Source organism: Podarcis liolepis (assembly GCF_965112155.1).
Source record: "Podarcis liolepis genome assembly, chromosome: 11".
Taxonomy (NCBI): Eukaryota; Metazoa; Chordata; class Lepidosauria; order Squamata; family Lacertidae; genus Podarcis; species Podarcis liolepis.
In genome coordinates, this window is record NC_139565.1 from 5,864,131 (window position 1) to 5,882,647 (window position 18,517).

The 18,517-nt window shown below is 42.1% G+C and overlaps 1 long non-coding RNA gene across 1 annotated transcript in view; it reads right to left on the bottom strand.

Moving 5' to 3' along the window:
• Positions 1 to 18,296, bottom strand: part of LOC310688536 — a 33,693-nt gene extending 15,397 nt beyond the window's left edge. The window contains exons 1-2 of the long non-coding RNA XR_014517017.1: positions 18,178 to 18,296; positions 404 to 493 (exon numbers count right to left, since the gene is read on the bottom strand). This is a non-coding gene — a long non-coding RNA (uncharacterized lncRNA). The remainder of the gene's footprint in view (positions 1 to 403; positions 494 to 18,177) is intronic.
• Between the last annotated feature and the right edge of the window lie 221 nt (positions 18,297 to 18,517).

Here is an 18,517-nt window from a genome sequence, read left to right on the forward strand (position 1 = left end):
TTGAGAATAGGTTTTGAAGGGGAGATGTTATCATCTATTTGATTCGATCACTCCAATAACTTATTAAAAGGACCAGTCATTTGCTTCTAAGTCTATCGCTTCTAAGAGATGTTTTCAGGGTGCATGGCAAGTTGGTTAACCCACACTTTCTAACCCAGTTATCCTGCCAATTTTTTAATGACAAAAATTCCAATATGCAAAGTGATGGGAAATAGCACTGGGAAGAGCAGGATAACAACCAAATACTGGCAGCATCAAACAACTTCCACACTAGCAGATCAGGATGAAGGCTCAGTAAACAGGTGACATTGTAGAACAACTGTACAAGTTTTATGCAAATGTTTCAGCATTAATGTTCATTAAGCAGTTGGTCTGGAAGCTCCCTAACAGGTTTATTACTTACTAGCTTCATTCATCATCTGCCAGCTTCACCAAATGACTTTTCAATCTTCCAGGCCATTTTCAGAAGCAGCACTTCATTCTCTTCCTGCACCTGTAATTCAAATGCAAAATGCACATTAGCTAGAGAGTGTATATGATGTAAAACTGACACCTGTCTGTTTGCTGTCTTGCACGAACAACATTCATGAGTGACACATCCCAGTCTAATAGATTTTCCTAGGGTTGTTGGTGTAAGCTACTAAAATCAGTCATTTGGGTACTAGAAATTAAGCCATTTCACAATGAGCAGCTAAAAATATGCACCTAAATCCTCTACCTGCTTTCCCCTTTGTAGACTCATTAGATCACTAAGATCATCAAGGGAGACTTTATTCATGAGACTGAAATCCACAGATTGCCACCTGACAGAAACACAGAAGCAGGCATTTTCTGCCATTGTACCTGTGCTTTGGAAAAACTCCCCCTCCCCCCATCTTATAGATAACACTCTGTATTATGTGTTTCAGACATCTTTTGAAGACATACCTTTCCCCTCAGGATTACAAATGCACTGTGTGTACATGCGCACATGTATTTCCAGATGCTGCTTTATTGTTATACAGTTTATATTGATGATTTTATTGTATCTTTTATGTGCTTGCTGTGCACTGCTCTGAGATTATTTTAATAATAAGCTTGGAAATGTTCCCAGATAGATAAATAATTGTCCCTTCTTTAGTCATATCCCAGCACTGACAATTATATTTCAGAACCCCATAAGGCTCATTTCTCAGGGTTATCCGTGACTGACATTTGGAAACAAACCACCACTATTCTCATACAGTGGTACCTCGGATTAAGAACAGCCCTGTTTAAGAACTACAGTGGACGCTTGGGTTGTGAACGTGATCCATGCGGGAAGCATGTTCACAGCCCACAGCGTCTGCAACCCACAGCGCCGTGTCTGTGCATGCGCAGGTCGCGATTCGGCATTTCTGCGCATGCGCAAGTGCAAGCACCGAAACCTGGAAGTAACCTGTTCCGGTACTTCCGGGTTTGGCGCAGAGTGAAACCCGAAGCGTCTGTAACCTGAGATATGACTGTATTCGGTTTACGAACTCCGCAAAACCGGAAGTGGTGTCCCGGTTTGCAAATTTTACCTCAGTCTAAGAACAGAATCCGAATGGTGGAAGGGCACCAGCAGTGGGAGGCCTCATTAGGGAAAGCATGCCTCGGTTTAAGAATGGTTTTGGTTTAAGAACAGACTTCCGGAATGGATTAAGTTCGTAAACCAAGGTAGCACTGAAATGGAAAGGTATGCGCATGTTAGGGCATCCTAATATGTAATGCAAAACATCTTTACTTCAGTATATGAATATTGCTGACATCGTTTCCAAAATTGTATACAAGGTTTCGTTTTGTTTTTTTAAAAGAACCTGTGATATAGTTTCCTGAAAGGAACTCAGTCAAAATTGCATGTTGCATGAAGAAGTAATAACTGAGATATCTCTTCATTGTACAGGATGGTTTCCATCATGAATCTCAAATTACATTCTGCTTTCATATCCAATACCATCTCAAAGGGAACTTGGGGTCTTTTTTAATTGGGAAAAAGTACAATATTTCTGGAGATAAAAGCAAACAGCTGAAAACCATTCTCTCCTTATGGTCTTGGCCTGTATTATAATCATTTCCCTTCAAAGTAAGGGTGATCTGAGTATTGCCAGGTGTACACAGTATGTGTGCTTTATTTTATATCGGTCTGTTTTGCCCTCATTTTTTAATAATTTGTACCTTCTCCAGCTATTATGTATAATCCCCAGCAGGACTTCAGAAAAAGAGTTAATTGTTGTGGACCATGTAAGATTGGGCAATTGGCCAAAAGCAACTCAGGATGCCCAGACTGCACACTTCTGAACTAGAGAAAGAAAACAAGGGCATGTTTTTGGACACTATACACACCTCCTGGAGGATGTACATATTGCCTGGAAAGTGTACAAACTGAAGTCAAGATGTGCACATTCCCCAAGGCCTGCTGAAGACTGTGTAATGGCTAGATGGTATACAAAATTCAGTACTGCAATGAAAATTCCCCAAAGCTAATTGGAGATTTCTGCATATTGGCCAGAGAATGTACAAAATACAGTTAAGATATGGACACACCCCCATGCTGACACTATGCATAATGACCAAAGAACATGCAATGTTGATAAATGCAAATTCCCCAAAGCTTCTTGAAGATTGTGTATATTGACTGGGAAATATGTACAATTTCCTCTGCGTGGACAGATTATGTGCACATTCTCCATAAAGCCTGGTGAATTTGCATAATGGCCAGTTGTTTTGCACATTAATTATTCAACTCACATTAAACCTAACAACTACACTGTGCTTTATTTCTGCATTGGGCTTTATTTTCCCTCCTGACTGGTTTTAAACCGCTAAAAGCCAGTGTCTTCTTGTCCTGGGATTTAAATAAGTCTTTCCCTTGCTTCCCTTGTCTTGCAAGCTCCTCTAAGGGCCTAACTAAATACGCTCATAAATATGCAACAGGTAGCTACAGCAGGTCGGGGAGATCCCATGCACACATGCCAATGAGGTTAGGAGTCTCAGAAAAACAAAGACTTCCAATGGTGCCATTAGACACTTTTTAGCCTAAGGCATGGGTAGGAAAACTAAGGCCCGGGGGCCGGATCCAGCCCAATCGCCTTCTCAATCCGGCCCGCGGACGGTCCGGGAATCAGTGTGTTTTTACATGAGTAGAATGTGTCCTTTTATCTAAAATGCATCTCTGGGTTATTTGTGGGTCATAGGAATTCATTCATTTTTTCCTTCAAAATATAGTCCGGCCCCCCACAAGGTCTGAGGGACAGTGGACCGGCCCCCTGCTGAAAAAGTTTTCTGACCCCTGGCCTAAGGCTCATCTTTGTCTAGGTTGGAGGCAATTGGTGACTTAAGAGTCTCTCTCTCTCTCTCTCTCTCTCTCTCTCTCTCTCTCTCTCTCTCTCTTTTAGCTTTATTAGTACAGTGGTACCTTGGGTTAAGTACTTACTTCATTCCGGAGGTCCGTTCTTAACATGAAACTGTTCTTAACCTGAAGCACCACTTTAGATAATGGGGCCTCCTGCTGCTGCCACGCTGCTGGGGCACAATTTCTGTTCTCATCCTGAAGCAAAGTTCTTAACTTGAGGTACTGTTTCTGGGTTAGCGGAGTCTGTAACCTGAAGTGTATGTAACCCAAGGTACCACTGTAAATTTATTTAAGATTCAACAATAACAATAAATCAACAACAACTAATACATCAGTTCACTATTTGCTACAGTTGACCATCTTTAACAATAGTTAACAAACTACAAAACATCACTTAACAGTCTCAGTTGGGGACTTAACAGATAAGCTTCCCTTTGCTATGTGCTGCCTTCGCAGTGATAAATGGGCTTTTCCAACCCTGTAGCTAGTTCAAGAAAACAAGATGCATAGCTGCCTGCTATGTATTTAACTGAATGCCTAGTGTGGCCCTGATCCATGCAGCTCAGGGCTAAAATGAACTGAAGGTAAAAATAGTGGTGGGTAGGATCCCCTACGCTTGGAGCCTACTCTGCTCACAGCCTCAATTACTTGAAGTATGGAATCCTACAACCATCCACTACACCCATTTGGGTTCGTACAACCATCCAGAGCCCCCAGCTAACCTAAGTTGCTGATCTGGCACATAGAAGAACACCTAATGTAGGAGGAATCTACAAATACAATCCTGGTAAATTTGAACTGAGAAACTGTGTAATCAAAACAGGGATCTTTCTTTGATGTAATGACTGTGCCCACGCGCACACAAAAGAAACTAAATAAGAAATAAGAGGGGGGAGATAGGGATAAGGGGGGCAATGATTTACCAAAATGAGGGAATGTGGACTGTTTTGGGCACATTAGGCAGCTTTTAAGGTATGAAGCTTAATTTTTTTCTAATGTGATTCTGTAGATAAGAAACTTTTTTTAAAAAATAAATTGGGCAGTATCTCATAAGTTATTTATTGTGGATCATTTTAATATAAGTCCAGGCTGGGTGCCAGTTTATGGAGCTTTTAATGGTCTTTTTGCTTTTATTTTAAGTTTGATTTCCTACTCATGCAGAATGTCCTTTTATTTATCCACCAAATGGAGCACAGTGAATGTTGAGCCAGAGTTAAACTCAGCAAACCCTGACGTTCTCCCATCACACATTTGTCAGCTCCGTCTAGTAAAAGAGGCGCTATGAAGACAGTTTTGCATTTCTACAAGTTTGCCATGTAAGCAAGTAGATAATTGAGTGCAGAATCCACCCATTACACCTTCTATAAAAGCAACAACACTGGTTTCTTATCCTTTTTGGCGGCAAAGAATAGAAATTAATCAACCTGTCAATTTCAGGATCTCTCAATATTTTCAGTCTTGTTTTCAGTTAGTTCCATTCGTGCATCAGTCTGCATTTTTTAAAAGTCCATGCGAAAATTTATCCTAATAAACATATTTTTAAAATCGATCTTCCTTAATATTTTGTACATTGTTTTCACTGACATAGGCGTTCTGGTATGAGCTTTCCTCTAATCTTCTTATTTTTAAAAAATACACATTGGTGGGAGAACTGCATTGCAAAATTTGGAGAAATGTAAATTTCTAATGTTTTGGTTCACATATTGGTTCAGGAAGTCAGAATTAGGCAAGTTCAAATTAAAACTACAGAGGTGAGGTTACAGGGAACCAGGCAGAGGGCCTTCTCAGTAGTGGCGTCTGGCCTGTGGAAACCCTCCCATCAGATGTCAAAGCAATAAGCAACTACAGTGGTGCCTCGCAAGATGAATGCCTCGGAAGACGAAAAGCTCGCAAGACGAAAGAGTTTTTCATTTTTTGAGCTGCTTCGCAAGACGAATTTCCCTATGGGCTTGCTTCGCAAGACGAAAACGTCTTGCAAGTTTGTTTCCTTTTTCTTAAAACCGTTAATACCCAGGGTGCATTGCTTGAAGAGGTGCAGTTGCGACTTGACTTCGAGGAGCAACTCATAGCACGTGGTGTGGTAGCCTTTTTTGAGGTTTTTGAAGACTTTGGTGATTTTTGAAGCTTTTCCAAAACTTCTTTTGCAGCCATTTGGTAAGTTAAACTTTTAAAACTTTTTTTGGGGGGGGTTGGATTTGGGGGTGTTTGGAATTCAAGGACTTGGTGTTGGGGAGGGGTTTGCAAGAATCTGGAAGGTTGTGTGTTTTTTTCTGCATTTTTATGATTTTTTGTGACCATTGGGGCACTCTGCTGTTGTTAAAAAAAAAAAGATTTCTGGGTTTGGATTTCTGTGTGGTGGGTGGCTGGGGGGGGGTCAGGGAATTGTTGAGAAGGGGTTTGCAAGAATCTGGAAGCTTGTGTGTTTTCTGGGAGGTTTGGTGCTTTTGAATTTTTTTGATGTGAAGCACTGATTTTTTTGGGGGGGGGGTTGCGAAGGTAGGAGCTGTGCTGCCATGGGGCCCAAGAAGACTGCTGCTGCAGAGGCCGGCTAGAGGAAGAAGGAGAAGGTTACGCTGGAAATGAAGAAGGAGATCATCCAGAAGCACGACGGTGGAATGCGTGTGACAGACCTCGCCAGGGAGTACGGGAGGAATCCATCGACCATCGGGACCATCCTGAAGATGAGGGAGAAGATCCTTGCGACTGATGTAGCCAGGATCGTGAAGAACCGCCCAGCTGTTCTGGAGGAGGTGGAGAAGTTGCTGCTCATCTGGTTAGAAGAGAAGCAGCGTGCAGGGGACACAGTGACTGAGGCCGTCATTTGTGAGAAGGCCAAGGCCTTGCACACAGACCTCGTCCGGCAACAGCCAGGAACCTCAGGCGAGCCAGAAGTCGTCAGCGAGCTGGTAGAGGAGCACGACCACGAGCTGACCACCCAGGAGCTGGTCGAACTTGCAGGCAGAGGCTGCGCAGGAGCAGGCCTCGCTGGAAGAGGAGGAAGCAACTGAGGAATGGCTGTCCTCCAAAGAACTGAGGGACATTTGCCAGAAGTGGAAAGATGTGCAGGCTTTTGCACAGCGGCACCACCCTGACAAGGACCTGACACGTGACCTTGCGAACACTTTTGATACGAGGGTCATGTCGTCTTTCAGGGAGGTGCTGAAAAGGCAGATGAAGCAGCAGACCATGGACAGGTTCTTCAGCAAGAAGCAAAGAGTGGAAGAGGAACCTTCTTCGAGTTGTCCCCCAGAGTCTTAGAAAATGTATGTACAGTACACTTTGGTGATTTTTAAATGCTTTTCTGTCATGTTTAGAAACTTAAATTATTGTTCCTTCAGTTTTTGAAATGCTCTTTACAGTATGTGTGACTTTAAAGAGCACTTAATAAACTCTTTTTGTACCAAATTTGGCTTTGTTTCGACTTTTTTTGACCATAGGAACGCATTAATTGATTTTCAATGCATTCCTATGGGAAACCGTGCTTCGCAAGACGAAAAATTCGCAAGACGAAAAAACTTGCAGAACGAATTAATTTCGTCTTGCGAGGCACCACTGTATCTTACTTTTAAAAGACCTCTGAAGGCAGACCTGTTTAGGGAAGTTTTTAATGTTTAATGCTGTATTGTGTTTTTAAAATTCAGTTGGGAGCCACCCAGAGTGGCTGGGGAAACCCAGCCAGTTGGGCGGGGTATAAATAATTATTATTATTATTATTATTATTATTATTATTATTATTATTATTATTATTATTATCACCATCATCATTATTAGCTGAGATTCCTATATTGCAAGGGGTTAGACTAGGGTCCTTTCCCACTCTATGACTCTATGATTTTGTGATTCAACTAAATCATTTCACACATAGAACAACTTTAGTAACTACAAAATAACTCCACTGCCATCTCCTTCCCTCATATGCTTCCTGTACCACACCTAAATTTGCTGCAGAGGGCCTCCAGAACAGATTTGGGAGGTGTGGGCGGAGGAGATGAAGGGGAAGTTCCATTGTGCTCTTGAAATTATTTCCATGTGCACACAACCCACAGAGTTGGCATATAAATAGCTGTTTTCTGCTAGGGAATGGGTGCAGAACCTCCAGCTCCCATGCCTCATTAGATCTGCCAGTCTTCCCCATTTGGTCCACCAGGCCACGTTGACCAAGTTACGTCAGTTCTGGAGCAGGTAAAGTCATGGCACCATACTCAGTCCTCCATTTTGATGCCGAGCCATTCATGTATGGTTGTGTGTGGATACTCAGCCATCGGAGAATATACCTAACAGAAGTATAGATCAATTCCCATTCTGCAATCTTGTCAACAAAGAACAACATCACGGAAGACCTGATCAAACACTTTTCTGAAATAAAGATACACTATGCTCACAGCATCCCCATGATCTACCAGATACTAATAATTCTATCACAAATGCAGAATGGCATGGGTTGTTGTTGTTTTTTCTTGATAAAGTCATGCTGGCTCCTGGTGATCAATACATTGTTTTTCTGCATTGACTGCTATTGTAGAATTTTCCCCAGGATACCTGAGGATGAGATATTTCATATTATCTGCTAAATTATGCAACATAAGCAACTATCAAAAAATAAATCAATTTGTCTAATTTGGTAGGATAATTAATTTGTCTTTTTCTTGGCACAAAATTTTGGCTATCTATGTGTGGGGTTCTTATTTTTTATCTTTTTATCGCAGAATACACAGCTCTGACATTACATTTGCCTTTTTAAAAAAGATTTTCAAAATCAGTTATCTACCAATTACAGTCAGAGCATTTCCTGGGCAACAGGGAACTTATTTCATTAGTTGGAGTCAGCTTGCAACAAGATAAGAATGCTCTATGCTTTCTGCATTCTAGTAAATCCCTGGGCAAATGGACATCACCACCTTGTGTGTCAAGCTTTTTTGAAGAGAGTATAGAGAAAAGAGATTGTAACTGAATTCCTTCTATAGTAGCTGAGGTGAGAACTCCTCTGGAAATCAGTTGCAAACTGCAAAACCACTGCTTGTGAGTATATATCCTAAGAGAGATTTTGTCATAGATTATTGTACTGTGGCCTAGTAAAGGACCTCTGGACAGGTAAGTTCAGTCAAAGGCGACTATGGGGTTGTGGCACTCATCTCACTTTCACGCCAAGGGAGCCAGCGTTTGTCCACAGACAGCTTTTCGGGTCATGTGGCCAGTATGACTAAACCGCTACTGGCGTACGGAGGACTGTGACGAGTGCCAGAGCGCACAGAAACGCCGTTTACCTTCCCGCCGGAGCAGTACCTATTTATCTACTTGCACTGGTGTGCTTTCAAACTGCTAGGTTGGTGGGAGCTGGGACAGAGCAACAGGAGCTCATCCCGTTGTGGAGTATGAACCGCCAACCTTCCAATCAGCAAGCCCAAGAGGCTCAGTGGTTTAGGCCACAGCGCCACCCGCGTCTAGTATATGGTAATACCTAGTATATGGTAATACACTGACAGCCATGTCAGGCAAATTGTAATAGAAACATGTAATACCTAGTATATGGTAATACACTGGCAGCCATGTCAGGCAAATTGTAGTAGAAACACGTATAAGAGAGCAGTCCAGAGGGGTGTTGGAGGATGAAAGGCAGAGGAACTGCCAGATCCAAAACCCTGCCGTGCTTGAATTTGTAGGGTAGAACGGCAGTGAGGGCAGCCTTTCCTTTTGTGTGTGTGTGTTTCTCCACCTTGGTCCCAACAGGAAGGAAAATCCATCTGTTTTGGTGCCAGGGAAATGGATCAACACCTCAATGACCACCTCTTTCCATATGAACCGACCCAGACACTGATCATAATCTGAGGGCCTTCTTTTAGGATTGCCATATTTCAAACAGTGAAACTCCAGACAGCTTTTTTTGGCAGAGTTGTTGTGCCTCCGGACAAGCAGCTTTGATAACTGGACTAGGGTTTGTGTGTGACAATTTCAGGTTTATGTTCTGCTGAACTGGCACCAAAAGTCACAGAAACTAAGTGTAAACTGATTTGACAGAAGTAGTTGTGTGTGATCCAGAGGCAGAAGGACTCGAGTGTCCAGCGTTTTCCAAGCAAGCACAACTAACAGAACAAGTAAAGCGCACAGAAAATACAAAGTGATCTATTACTTCCCCAAATCACTGTGGCTGGAGAGCCCAAGTAAAATCATTTCCTCTTATTAGATGCTATGGACATCAGTCACAAAAGAGCCTTTACCCTCTACCCATCTGCCATTTTCCATACATGGCGAGCTTAGAACTAAATATTTACTTTTTACTGAAATACTGTATGAAGATTTTTTTTTAATGTTCAAATCTCATAATCACCAGAACCCCGACTTCAATTCAGTGAGCTTCAGAAATAATCTGCTTCAGTTTGGACAAGTCCCAAATGTCTCTGAAGGGTCCCATTTGAGTTTTTGATTTGGAAGTCTTCTAAATTTGATGCACAAAATCTTAGTAATACATCAACACACATATACATTGGTTCCTATACACACAACCTGAAGTCCTTTTGCAGGGTATAGGATCATCCATACTGGAGCTTGTGCATGTTCAGGTGTATGCATGAAGACCCTATGATCCTTGAATGCAGAATGGATGGAGGCAGCATTAGCAGACACAACCCTAAACAGCCAACCAGAACAAAATAATAATCTTCATCTGATAAGGAAGGAGAGCAAGACCGACCTGCTGAGGCAGGAAGATCACTGGGCCATTTGTACATGAATTAATACCTGAATGGAGCTCTCTCTCTCTTTCCATATATAAACACAAGCCATGCACAGGCAAGATAATTGGTATAGATCTTTCATTCACATCACTCTGCTGATAATAATGGGGAAATGTGCATTGACAGAATGCACTGAGCAAGTTGGGGAAGTTAACAGAGATGTCCTTTATGAATAATCTGATCGTGTGTGTGTGCGCACGCGCGTGCACACACACACACACACACACACACACACACTACCTCCTTTAGCACATTTTTGCCTGACTGAGCTGTAAGTGTACATCAGGCAACTAGGGAGTATTATCTTCTACAGAGTTCAGTGCAAAAAGCTCTGATAAATAGCAACAATAAAGCTTTCAAGCATTACAATCAATACTTAATGGAATAATGTAAATCCAGACCATGGATGACTGGGGGATTCTGCTATCTAGCAAAAAGCAAGAGATTGATGCACAGCTGCAAAGGTGCTTCCTTTTTTTCTGATGTAAGCTGAGAGGGGGATACAATAATGCACTAAAGTTGCTTTGCTTGTATTGTGCAGATATTGCTCTTTTCATCTTCATTTTTAATGGGAGGGGGGAGCCCCAGAGACTCAGTCTCTCCCAAAGCTCTGCTTTAAAAAAGTTATGCTGTTCTCCTCTTTAGACACATTTACACATCTTCCATCAGCTTGGGGTGGGGGGCGAGGGGAGAGATTTCAGTAATAACCCCACCACACACACACACACACACACACACACACACACACCACCAAAGAAACAGATCTGCCTTGAGGCAGCAGAAAATGCATGTGATAAGGGAATAGCCATGAAGTGCAAAGGAGTATTTAGGTTTTAGAGGTCTTTGACTGGAGACTGTATAGGCAATGTGAAGGATGTGTGAAAAATCCAAAATAAAAGCAGAAGAATAAAGAGGATAATATAAGAAAACTTGCTTGAAAGTCACAACTGTCCACAAAATAACATGGTGAAGATGGAGTTGGCAGGGAGACATCAAAGAAGACTAAAGGCAGCTCCATACTAGAGAGAAAAGAGGGGGAAAGAGTTACATGGAGTTGCCTTCATTTATACTAGAGTACAAGATCAGATAGGGACACGGATCTAAACCACAGAGCCTAGGGCTTGCAGACCGGAAGCAAGATGAGCGCCGCAACCCCAGAGTCGTCAGCAACTGGACCTAACAGTCAGGGGTCCCTTTACCTTTACCTAGTTAACTAGTTTTATTAACACAGGAATATGGTGGGTGGCACTGTGGGTTAAACCACAGAGCCTAGGACTTGCAGATCAGAAGGTCGGCAGTTTGAATCCCCGCAACGGGGTGAGCTCCCGTTCCCCGGTCCCTGCTCCTGCCCACCTAGCAGTTCAAATGCACTTCAAGTGCAAGTAGATAAAGAGGTACCACTCTGGCGGGAAGGTAAACAGTGTTTCCGTGGGCTGCTCTGGTTCGCCAAAAGCGGCTTAGTCATGCTGGCCACATGACCTGGAAGCTGTCTGTGGACAAACGCCGGCTCCCTCTGGCTATAGAGTGAGATGAGCGCACAACCCCAGAGTCGTCTGCAACTAGACCTAATGGTCAGAGGTACCTTTAACTTTACCTTTACAAGATCAGATGGGCCAAGGGTGGTGAACCATTCTTGGAAATGCAATAGGCTTGTTGTTGTGGGGAAATTGCCTATTCAGAGTTGACCAAAGCCCACTTTGCTTGTTTCTCTCTAGAGGGAGATCAGGGTCACACCTTGAAGCCCTGATCCTGCCATTATATGTCTAGCTGCCATGGTGGTCCATGCATTGGACGGGGCGGACTTTGGTAATCTTTATGCGCAATGAGCAGGATTGTAATTGTGAGAGGAGAATGACTGGAGAGGGCTACTGTCGAAAGCAGGGTTTAAATCACTGCCTATTCTGCTACTGGGAACATATTTGCCGGGGTTACATTTATGAGGAGAATCTCTTGTTAACCTGTCAACAGCACAGTGCAAGCCATCAGACTTTGCTGCCACCATGTAAAATGAGCTGAAAGCACTGGGTATACCCTGCCAAAAAAAAGGCAAAACATTCACAAGGAAATAGTCTGCAGCCCCAACTGTGGCACTCCATTTCAGCCAGACCCCTTTCCAGACCTGAGAATTCAGACTCCCAGCCTGATGTTGGCACCAATTCACCATTACGTCAAGTTAGATGAAGGTCCACATGGAGTATATCATTATTTTTGCTCCTCTTCTGACTTTAGAATATGCCTTCATTTTTACTTACCACATGGGGATAAATATCTAAATGTGTAGCTAATTTTATATTATTATTATTATTATTATTATTATTATTATTATTATTATTATTATTATATAACTAAAGCCATTTTAAAGAGGATGACATTCCGTGTGACATTCGGGGTGACAGGATTCTCGGTTAGAGTTGGCCTTGAACATGCTAGGGAATTTTTGGAAGTCAGCTATGAATTTCATTTGCAGGACCAGCTTTCAGCTCTTTCTTTCTGCCATGTTCCACAAACAGTTCAAATGCATATCTCAGTTCAAATGGGTACACTCTGCACTGACTCCAACTATCCCAACCAACCAGAGACAACTTTAAGTTCTTATGCTGGGAAGCCTTTTCAAAGTTTCATGCATATGATTGTGGCCTACTTTACAGAAGGCAGTCCTCTCTTTGAAGCACTATCTAGTTCAAATCTGATTTAAAGTTTAAATCAGGGCAGTTTAATCTGGCTTGCTTATTTAACGTATATGCAGAATTCATCATGCGAAAGGCTGGACTGGATGAATCCCAAGCCAGAATTGAAATTGCCGGAATAAATATCAACAACCTCAGATATGCAGATGACACAACTTTGATGGCAGAAAGTGAGGAGGAATTAAAGAACCTCTTAATGAGGGTGAAAGAGGAGAGCGCAAAATATGATCTGAAGCTCAACATCAAAAAAACAAAGATCATGGCCACTGGGCCCATCACCTCCTGGCAAACAGAAGGGGAAGAAATGGAGGCAGTAAGAGATTTTACTTTCTTGGGCTCCATGATCACTGCAGATGGTGACAGCAGCCACGAAATTAAAAGACGCCTGCTTCTTGGGAGAAAAGCAATGACAAACCTAGACAGCATCCTAAAAAGTAGAGACATCACCTTGCCAACAAAGGTCCGTATAGTTAAAGCTATGGTTTTCCCAGTAGTGATGTATGGAAGTGAGAGCTGGACCATAAAGAAGGCTGACTGCCGAAGAACTGATGCTTTTGAATTATGGTGCTGGAGGAGACTCTTGAGAGTCCCATGAACTGCAAGAAGATCAAACCTATCCATTCTTAAGGAAATCAGCCCTGAGGGCTCACTGGAAGGACAGATCGTGCAGCTGAGGCTCCAAGACTTTGGCCACCTCATGAGAAGAGAAGACTCCTTGGAAAAGACCCTGATGTTGGGAAAGATGGAGGGCACAAGGAGAAAGGGACGACAGAGGACAAGATGGTTGGATAGTGTTCTCGAAGCTACTAACATGAGTTTGCCCAAACTGCGGGAGGCAGTGGAAGACAGGAGTGCCTGGTGTGCTCTGGTCCTTGGGGTCATGAGGAGTCGGACACGACTAAACGACTAAACAACAACAACAAAGAGTCGTGCTAAAATCAACTGGTTACAATAATTGTGGTAGAATCATCCTTTCACAAGCAAAGAGCTGCACTCGCCACAGGGTTGTGTATACTTCTCATCTCATCTTATCACCACGATGCATAGAGGCCAAACAGGAAGTGGCAAGCAAAATTGTGGACAATGAATTAACATACATCTAAACCAGTGCTTTTTCTGGGGGTATTCCAGGGTGTACAGTACCAGCATCTTTTTTCTAGAACAAAAGCACTGATTTAAAAGTGTGGCACATCCTGTGACAACTTCATGCACCCTTTTAAATGGAAGAAATGCACTGATCTGCACTGTGGAAAAACAAAATCCACACTAAATAGTCTCCTTGAGGAAGAAAAGCCATACTGGTTCTCAAGTCATAACCCACCCTTATTATCCATCAACAGAGTTGCCACATGGCATGCTAGTCTCTGACCTAATTTAGCAGAGGGTTGTCTCGTGAGACTGCTTTTTAGTGGCTCTGAGGAGGAGGCAGGAGAGAGAGGGACCGGGGCTGAAATTCTGCCATATGCCATAACATATGTACAGTCAGCTTACACTGAACTGAATTTATGTCAACATGTGGCCTTCCCATTTAAGCATATCATGACAAATCCCAACCTCAGTTACACCCTCTGCAACCACATTGCCTTAGAAACGCAAACCACTGGGAAAGATTTGGGCTATAATAGCCCGTAGACGCTGCCAAACGATAAAAGTATTTTAAATATAAATTCAAATATTCTTCACAAACCCCCAGTCTCTCCCTCTCTCCCTTCCCCCATGCTGTTTCTCTCTCATACAAGCACAACATGTCAAACCAAGTACATTTTCAACCGGCTTGTGTATGACTCTTTAAACATGACCCAGACTGAATCACTTTGGGATTTGGAAACAAAGCCATGGGGCCGCTTATGAGATAGAGTTTGGGCTCTGAAAATAACTATTTGCTCACCAGCCTGTTTTGAGTGTAAGCAGAGGGAGACAGAAAGTAAGTGTAAGCAGTAAGGACAAAGTAGGATACATGGAAGATTATGGTGAGTGGAGGGGTAAAAAGCCCACACGGTTTTGTTCCAGGACCCTTAGTCCACTGCTGGGCACAAAATGATTCCTCAAGAAGCCACCTCAGATCAGAGACAGCCTCACTGTTAGACGACGGAGGGCACTTCAGGCAGCAGTTGCTAAGGGACAGAGAGTAGTGGCAAAGTGTTGGAAGACAGGACTGTGTGTGTTACATCACCTGCCCTGTTCTGCTAGCCTGCTGCACTCAGGTGAGCTGGAGGACACCGCCCCATTGCCAGTGTTGAAATCAGGTTCAACAGGAGCTCAATCTTTTTATTTGCCTTGGGTAGGAACATATTTTGGTCTGGCCTTCCCTGTGAACCTGTTGAAGGGCAGGATGTAAACAATGTTATAGCTCTCACTGAGACCATTTACCAGCCATGGATAAGCCATAATGGAAAGATGCAGGAACACAACGAAGACGAGAAGCAAAAACCCTACACCCACTTTCTATCTATAGCTTGCTAAAATTGCAGAAAACAAACAGCATCATTTTTGTGAGAAATGGGTCTGGAGAATAGTGTAGCTTTATGAATGTGAAGACTCCACACCCTGACAAATCTGAGGGAGAAGAAGACAAGCTGCCTCTACATATGTTACAGCATATGGCAGAAATTCAGAACCACTCAGTCTAAGTTATTCTTTGTCCTCAGAGTCAACAAATGTCTGTGTTAAATTAGGTCAGGGTCTGGGCGAATCTTTGTTTGCTCCAGCACCAATTAACTGGAGGTAAAAAATGATAAACCATGGATGACTAAATTGGGTATTTCAGCAACAGAAATGATTTAAAGTAGATTTATGGGGTATATTTAACTGTGACCAAAATTTCTATGCACATTTTAAGAGTTTGGCCTCAATTCCCATGATGTTGAGGGGAGCTCCTTTGTTCTTTTAAAGGGGTGTTACATTCAATAACTTGATCTGCAAATATTTAATATTCATTTGACTAAATAGCTACAGCTTTTAAGATTTTGTGGAGTGCTCTGGTTGCTCCTGGACTATTTTGCATAGGAACATTATCATCATTAGAAGTACCAAGTACCAACCTTTTCATTTAGTTTATGTATTTTGTAATGATTACATATATTCCAATGGTGATCTGAATATATATCATCATTATGATTGCTGTGGCACATTTTAAAAGTATTTAATATACCTTGTTCTATCTCAGAATAACAATATTTTTATGATATTCAACCTCACTAACCTAGATAGCACCACCAGCTGCCTCTATTTCCTCTCAAACTTACCTAAGGTTGCTCAATGGTCCTTAATAAGAAGAGTTGTGTCTAATGCTCGTACTGCCAAAGTTAGAAACTTCCTTGCAAACATTACAGATGCCCTTTCCACATGTCTATGAGACATCCCAACATTTTCTATTTTAGGCCAACATTGAGACCTACAGATTTTCTCAATGGATTTTTTCCCAAAAAATCCATTTAACTGGACCATCTGAACAACTGCAGTTGGCCCCTAGTACATGCAAAGAAATAAAAAATACTAAGGACAATAAAATACACAAGTAAAGTCACTAACGAAGGCATTAACTAAGTGACTTTACATGACTATGAATACTCATTTCTTTTTTAAAAATAGGTGGGGATTAGCAAAGGTACTTGGATTGTGAGAGTAATGCACAGGTCACAGTCAAATTTAAAAAGCTAGAAGCCTCATTTTACATTATGTAGAGCTTCGAAAAACTAAAATTACTTCAGCAAATACTTAAAATACTTAGTTAAGTATGTTTCCTAGGAAATGAATCTGGTCTGGTTGAAGCAGCAGTAGGTATAGTACGAAGAATCCTTCAGAGTGGGAAAAAAATATTTACAGAGAGTGAGGAGCAAAGCTGCCTTTCAAGCCCCTCATTTCCTCCCACCTCCCCTGTTTTATAGATGGATTTTCTGCAGATGCTGGTCCTTTGTGCTACTTTAGAGGCACACTGGAGGCTATTCAAAATTTTATGTTCGCAGACAAAAAAAAATCAGTTTTCTAAGACCTGGACCTGAGGTTACAATAAATATTATCTTTCCAAACTCTACACCACAAAAGCAAGCTGCAAACATCAGCTGCTTCACAGAAGCAGTGATTTAAGGGTTTGTCCTACAGTGTTCACTTCTCATAAGCCCCTTTCACATGTTAATCCTGTGATGGCAATCCATAGGTTTACAGGGAAGTGGATTGACTTTCAGTAGATCACAATGAGGGAGCCGCTCTGCTATGTGTTAAACCTGGACCCATAATTAAGTCATCTATGAATGATATAGCAAGACCTTTGGCCTTGACCCTGAGGTCACATGGATCCTTCCTGTGGCCAAAAAATGAGTGTGGCCTTCTGCGGGAGAAAAGCTTATGCACCCAGGCCTCAATGTGCATATGCTTCCACAGGAGCTAGAACCCTGTGTGCGTAAAGATGGACTCACCAAGACTTTTCCTTCCAGGTGTCCATGTTCAATGTGTGGACATTGGTGGAAGGAAGCTGCACAACATCAGGGCCAACTCTGCCATTCCACTGTGCCTTACTTATGAAGTGTGTAAGTATAGTTATAATTGCTGAGTTTCAAAACTAGTAAAAGTAGATTTGTACCAGGAAGAGAATCCATGCCATCTGAAGATAACACACAGGAAGAGAGGGGAAAGTCCCAGTGCAGTATGCACAGTGGAGCAGTTCATGAGCCCATGGGTTCAGAGAGCTCTCTGGAAAGATAGCCATGGACTTTGATTTTATATGCCATGTGTGCTGAAGTTTGTCTTTCTCTAGGCGAAAGCACATGATTGTACATCAAAGTGCTAGAACTGTCACAAACTGCATGTCATAGAGCAACCATAGGGAATCTCTTCCTCTGTCTGATGGAAGCAGCAGAAAATATCTTCTCTGATTTTGTTTTTGACAGGATGGCTTCTCTGACAGTAGTTCCAGTATAAGAAAGGCTTGATCAGATTGCACATAATTGATTTAATGTCATATTTTCCCAATGTACTGTGAAAAAAATATTGTATATAAGAAAACACTAGGCCTCTTTTAAAAACAGATGGGTCAAAATAATTGAACTCATTATTTTTTATTTTTAAAAGATGAACCAGAAATAATGCCATTTATTACTGTTAACTTAGGCCTAAGTTTCTTTCAGATCACATGCAACCATAATGCGCGCGTGCGCATGCATGCATGCATGCACACACACACACACTCTTCCCTTTATGAATTTTGTATTATCGTAATATTGAGCGAGGGAACCTCTATGGTGCACTGAATATACACTTTATAGAGTCTAAAGCATTTCATGGCAACGACTCTTCTTCAGGCACACTGATTAATAAAAAAATTCTCAAGTTATAAGTCTTTGAGGGAGTATTGAAGACTTATTTGTTCCATCACTGCTGTGAACTCAAAATAATAGGCTCAACACCATACCTCTTCAGTATATCTTTGAGGTTTCCTTTCTCAAAATTCTGGGTTGGTGCCTTGTCTCTTTTCCTTCCTCTTACATGATTTGATCTCCAGAGGCTCCAGTTAGGTAAAGGTGCATTAGAAAACCTACAGTAAACATAGTAAATAAAGACCAATCACCTAGGGAGGTATATTTGACTAAATAATGGTGTGAATGCATGAAGGCCACCACAGAAACCACCACAAGATTCCACCTATGGTGGCAGCAAAGGGGGGCTCTGAGTCTATCAGCTGTGGCAGCCTCGAAGCAGAGCCACAAAAATGATGGTCAAACCACCCCATCTGCTGTCCTGATGGCTTCTTC